Source organism: Mustela nigripes, chromosome 2, assembly GCF_022355385.1.
Source record: "Mustela nigripes isolate SB6536 chromosome 2, MUSNIG.SB6536, whole genome shotgun sequence".
Taxonomy (NCBI): Eukaryota; Metazoa; Chordata; class Mammalia; order Carnivora; family Mustelidae; genus Mustela; species Mustela nigripes.
Window position 1 is genome coordinate 43,880,295 of NC_081558.1, and position 10,618 is coordinate 43,890,912.

At 36.7% G+C, this 10,618-nt stretch overlaps 1 pseudogene; it reads left to right on the forward strand.

The window, feature by feature from the left end:
* Nucleotides 1-1,302: 1,302 nt before the first annotated feature.
* Nucleotides 1,303-3,728, forward strand: LOC132009861 (rRNA-processing protein FCF1 homolog; annotated as a pseudogene).
* The last annotated feature ends 6,890 nt before the right edge of the window (nt 3,729-10,618 follow it).

Sequence of the window (10,618 nt, forward strand, 5' to 3'; positions counted from 1 at the left end):
AAGCTCTGGATTGTTTTAAACTTCCCCCACTGTCATTATTGTGTCATTATCTTAGCTTCTTTATCCCTGTAAACAAAGATTGTAGTTCCTTCCCACTGTAAATAAATTTTAGTACAAGCACTAAACTCAGAGTGCCTGGGTTTAAATACAGACTCTGTCACTTATAAACTGTGAATTTAGGCAAGATGCTTATCTCTCCATGCCTCAGCTTTTTTAAGTGAAAACTGGTAATCATGATAATATGCTTCACAGTGCTGTCACAGACTTGACAGTGATAATACCTAAAGTTCTTGGAACAGTACTGGGCACATAGTAAGTGCTTGATATATAGTAGATACTACTTTTCATATTAATTAAAACATTTAATTTATATAGTGCAGAGCAAATATTGCACAGGTAAGTTAGTTTCTTTCCCCAGTTAAGAAAATCCATAGCAGGGGCTCCTGGGTGGCTCAGAGGGATAAAGCCTCTGCCTTTGACTCAGGTCATGATCCCAGGGTCCTGGGATCGAGCCCTGCATTGGGCTCTCTGCTCAGTGGGGAGACTGCTTCCTCCTCTCTCTCTGACTGCCTCTCTGCCTACTTTTGATATCTGTATGTCAAATAAATAAATAAAATCTTTAAAAAAAAAAAGAAAAAAAATCCATAGGAAGGGAATAAAAGACATCAATTAATTTGTGGAACAAACATTTATTTTCTCACCTTAACTTTTTTCCTGTGATAGAAGTCATTGGCTCCTGTGGATAATTACTTGAGCCCTTGTCTGAGAGCTCCAGCCTGCCATTCCTGACAGACTGCCCTACGGATTTCTCACTTTCTTAATCAGGGCCCACCATCCCACAAGCCAACTGACTGCTGCAGTGTATGTCCTCCTGGTTCTGCTTCTCCAGTAGAAATCTGTCTGATTTTTGATGCACTGAGGACTTACTTAGATGTACCATGTACTTAGATGGAGTTAGAGGAAGGGTCTTGGTTAGAGACAGAATTTGAGACTCATGGGCATGTATGTTAATCGCAGATATTGAGAATGGATGCAATTTCCTGTGCAATGAGTAGAGTTAGGAAAAAAATAAAAAGACTGAGAATGGAGCTGTAGGGAATGCTGAGAGATAGAAATAAAAATGAAGCATAAAGGAAGGAGTCTGAAGATTAGCCAGAGACATGGTTAAAATGAGTCTAAAGGAAGTCAAGTCCCGGAAGCCAAATGAAAAAGTTGTTTTAAAGAAGAAGGACTAAGAAATGAGAGTGTGGCATGAACAGGGGGAATCAAAAGAAAGCAAGAAGGAATGTGGCCACAGAGTAAATGCTTAGTCTCTGACATCAGAGGCTTACAGAGAAAGAAAGATTACATCCATTTCTTCCAGATTGTCAAATTTATTGCCGTAGAGTTGCTCATAGTATGTTCTTATAATAGTTTATATTTCTTTGGTGTTAGTTGTGATCTCTCCTCTTTCATTCATGATTTTATTTATTTGGGTCCTTTCTCTTTTCTTTTTGATAAGTCGGGCCAGGAGTTTATCAATTTTATTAATTCTTTCAAAGAACCAGCTCCTACTTTCGTTGATTTGTTCTATTGTTTTTTTGGTTTCTATTTCATTGATTTCTGCTCTGATCTTTATGATTTCTCTTCTCCTGCTGGGCTTAGGGTTTCTTTCTTGTTCTTTCTCCAGCTCCTTTAGGTGCAGGGTTAGGTTGTGTACCTGAGACCTTTCTTGTTTCTTGAGAAAGGCTTGTACCGCTATATATTTTCCTCTCAGGACTGCCTTTGTTGTGTCCCACAGATTTTGAACCGTTGTATTTTCATTATCATTTGTTTCCATGATTTTTTTCAATTCTTCTTTAATTTCCCAGTTGACCCATTCATTCTTTAGAAGGATGCTGTTTAGTCTCCATGTATTTGGATTCTTTTCAAACTTCCTTTTGTGGTTGAGTTCTAGCTTTAGAGCATTGTGGTCTGAAAATATGCAGGGAATGATCCCAATCTTTTGATACCAGTTGAGTCCTGATTTAAGACCGAGGATGTGATCTATTCTGGAGAATGTTCCATGTGCACTAGAGAAGAATGTGTATTCTGTTGCTTTGGGATGAAATGTTCTGAATATATCTGTAATGTCCATCTGGTCCAGTGTGTCGTTTAAGGCCTTTATTTCCTTGCTGATCTTTTGCTTGGATGATCTGTCCATTTCAGTGAGGGGAGTGTTAAAGTCCCCTACTATTATTGTATTATTGTTGATGTGTTTCTTTGATTTTGTTATTAATTGGTTTATATAGTTGGCTGCTCCCACGTTGGGGGCATAGATATTTAAAATTGTTAAATCTTCTTGTTGGACAGACCCTTTGAGTATGATATAGTGTCCTTCCTCATCTCTTATTATAGTTTTTGGCTTAAAATCTAATTGATCTGATATAAGGATTGCCACTCCTGCTTTCTTCTGATGTCCATTAGCATGGTAAATTCTTTTCCACCCCCTCACTTTAAATCTGGAGGTGTCTTCGGGCTTAAAATGAGTTTCTTGGAGGCAACATATAGATGGGTTTTGTTTTTTTATCCATTCTGATACCCTGTGTCTTTTGACAGGGGCATTTAGCCCATTAACATTCAGGGTAACTATTGAGAGATATGTATTTAGTGCCATTGTATTGCCTGTAAGGTGACTGTTACTGTATATGGTCTCTGTTCCTTTCTGATCTGCCACTTGTAGGCTCTCTCTTTGCTTAGAGGACCCCTTTCAAAATTTCCTGTAGAGCTGGTTTGGTGTTTGCAAATTCTTTCAGTTTTTGTTTGTCCTGGAAGCTTTTAATCTCTCCTTCTATTTTCAATGATAGCCTAGCTGGATATAGTATTCTTGGCTGCATGTTTTTCTGGTTTAGTGCTCTGAAAATATCATGCCAGCTCTTTCTGGCCTGCCAGGTCTCTGTGGATAAGTCAGCTGCCAATCTAATATTTTTACCATTGTATGTTACAGACTTCTTTTCCTGGGCTGCTTTCAGGATTTTCTCTTTGTCACTGAGACTTGTAAATTTTACTATTAGGTGACGGGGTGTGGGCCTATTCTCATTGATTTTGGGGGGCGTTCTCTGAACCTCCTGAATTTTGATGCTCGTTCCCTTTGCCATATTGGGGAAATTCTCCCCAATAATTCTCTCCAGTATACCTTCTGCTCCCCTCTCTCTTTCTTCTTCTTCTGGAATCCCAATTATTCTAATGTTGTTTCGTCTTATGGTGTCACTTATCTCTTAAAACCTAGAAAGAAAGAAAAGAAAAATCTCAGTACACTCAAGGAAAGAGACATCCCCCAACATCCTTATCCTGCTTATTCTTCCCGTATAACACAGAGCTGAGCCCACCTGACCACATCCAGGTAATTTTATCAACTTTTCCATTAAACAAACCTGAGTTAGTACAGTCAGTGATGACATTTGTATGCCAAGGGTATCCTTTGTAGGACTGACTGCATAATGGCTGAAGCTGAGAAATTACAGCAGAAATATCGTGTGGCTCTAAGGATTGTCAAGGATCCAAGATTTGAATAGTTCTCGTGAACACACACAGGAACATATGCAGATGACTGCTTAGTACAGAGGGTAACTCAGCACAAGTGTTATCATTGCCACCAAGACCTTAAAGGAAGGATCTGGAAGATCCTTGGAGTTCTCATCATGTACATTTCTAACCAGAGGTACAACATTGAGCAGGTATCAGATGATTCTGGAGCCCCTCTGTTCTAATTCTTAAAAGATAGAGTTCTCCTGCCCTTACTAGCTTGTTCTGTTGCCAGTTCAATATGGGATAGCATGAATTATTCCACTTACCCATTTGTCCTGTTATGATCTGAGGATGGTCAGATACACTTAGTTTTTGATGTTGTTTTGAAATAGATATTTTGTATGATTCTTAATTTTGTTGTATCTTTTTATAAATCAGATGATTGCTCACATAAATAAGTAAGACTGATAACCTTGAAGAATGAGCAAAATAATAAATGGTGAAGTGAAGTATTTATGGATTAGGTCAGATCAAAATTATGGATTTCTTTTCTACACAGGACATCATGGACAAAATTAACACTCTGGAAGAATATATTTTCACTATCTAAAATAAAACAAGGTATTACTATGTGGAATATATCAACCGTGCTTTGAAATCACCAACAATAACAACAAGAGACATTAAACAATAAAGAAAAAGGAATAAAAATGTAATTTAATAAAAGGGAATGTATGCATGAAGAGAGTCCATGGTTTTAGTAATTAGAAAAAATGGTTATTAAAATAATTGAGTGACACATTTTTATACCATCATATTGACAAAAATTAGAAAGTAAGAGAATTTTGGCTTCTGGTGATGGGTGAAAAATGGAACCATTTGCGGCTCTGCTGGCGAGATGTAAACTGGCACAGACTTTCTGGAGAGCAATCCATCAGATTTAATGAAATTAAGTGTGCATTAATCCAATATCACTGCTGGTTTTACTCCCCACCCCACAACCTGACAGCCCGAAGGAAAACTCATGCATAGAACCATATGGTGGCAAATACAGGATGCTCTTCTCAGCACTGTTTTATACAAACAGAATTGAAAGCAGCTTAGATGTCCCACAAAGGTGATTAAAAAAATAAATACAGTGGGTTCTTTCAGTGGAATATAATGCAATAGAAATAGTGAGAGTTATACATAGCTAAATGAATAAATAGATGGGGTTTAATGGAGAAAAAATAAAAAATGTTAGGTCAGTGCTCTCTGTGTGAGCTAAATCTGCATAAGAACTACATTAAACTACTATGGTGTTTAAGGAAACTTACTGGTCTAATGTACTAAGTACTTTATAGTGCCCACTTGTGTGTGGATGAGGAGGATGGGTGAAGAGATTATAATTTTCCAAAATAATGGGGAAGATATTGCAGAGATGATGGTTATAGTTTACCATGAATTTCAGAGTATCCGAAGTTTAAAAAAAAAAAAAGTTTAAAGCGCATACACCCGGGGCGCCCGGGTGGCTCAGTTGGTTAAACGGCTGCCTTCAGCTCTGGTTATGAAGTCCTGGGATCGGGCCCCACATTGGGCTCCCTGCTCAGCGGAGAGCCTGCTTCTCTCTCTCCCCCTCTTCCTGCCGCTCTGCTTACTTGTACTCTCTCTCTAGCTCTCTGTCAAATAAACAAATAAAATATTAAAAAAAAAAAAAGGGCATACCCCCCATCACCATTCCAAAGCTTCAGTCAGCATTATTTTTTTGATTACTCAGTGTTCCTTTGTTGAAAATTGCAAGCAAAATGAACTTTCATTTCTTCTTTCTTGTTGGTAAAAGATTGCTCTGTTCATCTAAGTAAGAAAAATGGGCTTCTCAGTAAACTCCATGCTGATAGGTGTTTGTTCTCTGATCATTAGACGGTGTTTTACTCTTTCTAATTAAAGTTTTCCCTAGTGGAATTGCCTTAGAGTAGGCCAAATGAATTTATTTAACATGATGAAGCAGAAATAAGCAAATAAGTCTTTATATTCTTCTTTTTAAGTTGCTGTTGTTCACAACCTCAAATCTTCAAATGGCAAGTTTATGCATCTGTTTTCTTACTAAATAATTTATAATCTCAAGTATTATCCAGAATTAGTAAGTGACTAGGCAGTACTCTGGAGCTTCAATCTCATAAGAAAATACTGCCAACAGAGGTTCCTTTTCCAACCTAACTTATTATATTTTCAGTGTACAGTAGCCTAGGCACATTATGCTAAATTTGGCCCAAGAGGAAATGTAGTTTTCAAAATATTGACCAAATCAGAGAACTGTCAGGTAACATTCCTTTCCTAGTGACCTCTAAAAGTGTTTTTTTCTAAACCCATTTGATTTGTGTTATTTGAAGTGCTGCTTCCTTCCTCTGGCCTTCTCTCTTAACTTCATGACTGTCAAGGGGGGATTTACTTTGAATGTCTTTACAAGTTGATTGATTAATATGATATAGTCTCGGTCAGAAACTGCCACACAGCCTGATGTATTGATGGCACTATCAGTTGAAATACTGAAATAACATTATGTAGAAAAACCTGGGTAGATATTTTTTTTTTTAATCCGGACCCATAGGAGTGTGAAAGCAATGAAGGTGGAGGGGCATCTCCCTTGAACTAGCATGTTTTACTTAATATGCAACAAAAGGAATGATATAGCTCACAAAAATTTTTATTTGATCAAGAAATATAGCCATCTGTAGGAAATTTCATAAGGCATGGCCTGGGCAGGAAATGTCTCTTCAGACTCACATAAAATTAGGTCATTGTCCGATGTACCTTCAAACAATTAGGATGTTAAAAACTAAATGTCCACTTTGGGAATCTAATTTTGGCTCTCTTATAATCCTGAAATACTGGAGGAGGGAGAATTTGTTTAGAAGAGGAAGAATGGAGCTTTTATTTGGGGGGAAAGAGAGCTATCAAGATGTCCACAGTGACATACCAATGACAGTAAACAAAACATGCCTTTGTTTCTGCTAGGGCTAGCCTCCATTTTTGTGGTCAAAAGTTAATATCACCCTGATTTCAAAATTTGATGAAAACCTTTTTGTAAGATGCAAGAAAGCTAAACAACATTGTCTCAAAGTCAAGAGCATCTTTAACCAGAAATTATAGTGTACTGTATCTACCAATCGTTCTCAATCTTGACAGGAAGTAGAGAAATAAACTAACCAAGTGAAAAAAACGTTTCCCTCTACTACTTATTTCATAAAAGAAAACATATGGTTTGAACTCTCCTCATTTCACAATGATTTAAAACTCAGAATTGGAAAGATGGCTCAGCTCCATGCCATTCAGTTTTTGCTTTAGCAGGTGAACACTTAGAGCCAAGCAAATATATCCAGACTAGGGTTGTGTTTTTTTTTTTTTTTTTTCCTTCAGATGTAGTATGAAGATGGAGTCCTATGGCACAAAAGAAATATAAGACAGAAGCCAATATATGTAAAAGAGAAAACCGTAGAAGTGCTGTGAATAAAGCAGGAGGAGATAGAGTCTGTAGGCTGCTCTGCTTATTCACTCTTGTCCATCACCCAACCTCTGCCACCCTCCCCTCTCCCGCACAAATGAAATCTCCAGGCTTTTCTTTATGTAATATAGTTTGCAAACCACTGATCTACATTGTGCCCCCAAATATTCACTCTTGTTTTCTCAGATGCTATGTATATTTTCCTAACTTAAATCTTAAATGACATAGAATCAAGGTTCTTAGATTACAGAGAACATCAAAGACATGTATTGTGTTTTATTCTGCTAATCACTCTACAATCATTTTTGTATAGGTCTGTGGCTTATACAAACAATGACATGTTTTCCTAGTTTTTTTTCCCCCCCATGATACAGCAACCATCTACAAATCACATTCAAGGCAGCCTCGTGCACACTGTAGTTCTTGTCACAAAAAGTGTCTTAATGTTCCCTCCAGACTTGGTGCCTGCAGAGGAGGCATTCCCTCAGTCCCTCAGTCCCATAGCAGTTGGTTGGTTATCTCTCATTCCCTCAAGGGTATTATCTGTATATATACTGTATTTAGAATACCTATATACATTTGCCTTTCACTAGATTACACACACACACACACACACACACACTCATTTCTGACGTTTTCATGACTATTTTGAGTATAAGTTGGAATTCTGTGATTAGAAATTCTGACTTGGGAGGAAATATTATCCCTTATGGATGTAAGAATTTAAAACTATGATATTAGGAGAGGAGGTTGTATTAGTTTCCTGGGCTGCCACAACAAACAATCATAAAATTGGTGGCTTATAACAATAGAAATACATTGCCTCATGAATCAGGGTACTGGAAGTGTTAAGCTGCCAGTGAAAGCAGAACCATGTTTCCTCTGTGACCATTTGGAGAGAATTTATTCTTTGTCTCTTAAAGCTTCCTGTCAATGACCTGGCATTCAATCTCACTCCAATCTCTGCCTCTATGGTGACTTTGTTTCTACATCTTCGGTCTGTGTCCTCTCTTCTTCTGTCTCAGATCTCCCTCTGTATTTCTCTTATGAGGACACTTGTCCTTGGATTTACGGTCCACCCAGGTAATCCAGATGATCTCCTCATCTCAAGACTTTTTATAAAATATTTTATTTACTTATTTGAGAGAGAGAGAGAGAGAGAAAGAGGGACTTGGGGGAAGGAGCAGAGGGAGAGGGATAAGCAGACTCCATGCTGAGCACAGAGCCCAACATGGGGCTCCATCCCATGACCATGAGATCATGACCTGAGACAAAATCAGGAGTTGAGGCTGAACTAACTGAGCCACCCAGTTGCCCCTCATCTGAAGATGTTTAATGTAATTACATCTATAAAGACCCTGTACCTAAGTAAGGTCATATTTATAAGTACTAGAAATTAGGACATGGATGTAGCTTTTTTGGGTAAACTGTACTTGGCTAATTTTTTATATACTTACCATAATCTGATGGTTCCACCACCTCCCCACCTTTCTTTCAAACACATACCCAGTTTGAGGACCCTGTCATCAATATTATCAATACCTTATACTTTTCCATTGAATCAGTTTAGCTAAACTGTAATTAAATATTTTTATGATTATTTGATTCATGTCTGGATCATTATGTTTCAGGGAAAAGACTTTGTCCCTTAGCTTGTCGTTGTATCCCCAGTATTCAGCAGATTGCATCCCACATACTATAAATTCAAGAAACATTTAAAGAATGAATCAATAGAATGAATGGGTGAACTGAGAACTGGTGACAAGATGATTGGTTTGCTGGAAGAAATAAGTTCTCAGCAGAGTCAAGGATTAGGGAAGAGGGATAGGAAGATTGTCCTTTGCCTTTCTTGACCAGTGGTTTCAGTTGTAACTGGACAGGTCAAGAGATTGGGAAGGCCATAGGAGATTATGTAGCTGAGATAATCTGAGTAAATTTTTTTATGCTGAGGTGAGTTTGCATACTGCATTTCTGATATGTCTTCCATTGCGCTAGGCATAATAATAATAGTTTCTCTTCTTTCTTTAATTCTGAAAAACAGAGTGATCTCTTCATCTCTAAGATTCTGTGGGACAAAAAGTAACCACAGCTACATGAGAAAGGACTGCAGGTACTACTAATATGGAGTGAAATGTGAAACAATCAGGTGTGTTAAAGTCTTGTGTCTGTCCATAGTGTGATTAACAATGTGTGATTGAAGTCATTAAGTTCACAATGCTTTGAATTTTTTTATCATGTTTGATTGTGAAGAACCATGAAGAAAATGGATCTTCTCATTTTTCTTTTGAGAATTCTAAAGCTCAGTTAGTGGGCAGAACAAGTATATGCTAAATCTGGAACTTCAGTTTATATACAAGGCTCTCAATCTGTGTGCTCTTCAAGTATTATTACATGTCTCACCCACCCTGTCGCCCTCTATCTTGTTTTATGATGTTAATTGGTTGAACTATATAAAATTACCATTTTTATGGGTCAAAAATGGCCAAACTTGGGCAATTAAATATGGTTCAGCTAATAAAAACTGGACCTTGAGTAAGTCAAGTATACTTCTCAGATTCATAGATAATAATGTGGAAAAATTCCACATTTTTATTTAAGTTAAAAAATAACAGGGAAATCAAAAATATGAAGGTTAGGAAATGAGATGTATTTTATGATAATTAAGACTCATCATATCATCAGTTAACCTTGATACCTCCCTGAAACTTGTGCTTTTTCATTGTTTTTTTTTAAACTATCTGGACCTATGCACACTAATATTTGAAATGTAAGTATATTACTTACCATCTGGCATATTTAGGGTATATGTGAAGCTGACTATTGGAATAATCTGAAATTAAATACATAGAAAACATGTAAAATGTCATAAGCAAGTTCAAGAATTAAAAATACCCAGAAAGGAGTATTTTTTGGAGAAGGTTAATATGGTGAACTCCTATCTTTGAATTCAGTAACATAAATATTTACATCTGTGTATGTGTGTTTTGTCCCAGATTTCATTATCAAAACCCTTCAGTCCATTGATCCCCAGAAATATGAGATGACCTTCTTGGGTTAGTAATTCAGAATAGTTTTATAGACTCTGAATAAAAAGGAAGTCCTCAAAAATACAAAAGTAAATACAGGAGTCAAAAAAATGATAGTATTGAAAAAAATATAATCAACAAAGTGAATTCAAATGAAGTGAAAACCAGTATGATTATTTCACAGGCTATATATTAACCTATTTTCGTATATTTACCAAGGTGCTGAAACTAATTCTATGACTAGAAGGAACATGTATATTTACTGTTGTATTACCTAAAATGTGTATAACCCCATTGAATCTAAATACAAAGAATGATTTTTCCTTCTCCAATTAATATAAAATACAAAACATGGCTTCATTTTCTCTGATTGACAGTCCCAATTTTGGATATATATTCTGACTAATGGAATAAAAATTGCAATACATGAATCAATTACAGTTGTTCAATTGTCTATTTTGTAAAGTGAGAACAGTTTAAATTATATATCATTTCATTGTGTATGTGTCATGGTATCTTAACTGACAACACTACCATTGGTAAATTTGGTTTTAATGAGGAGCTTATCTGAATGCACACAGCCCTATCCAATTGCTCATTTCCTATCTATTGTTATTTATGGAAG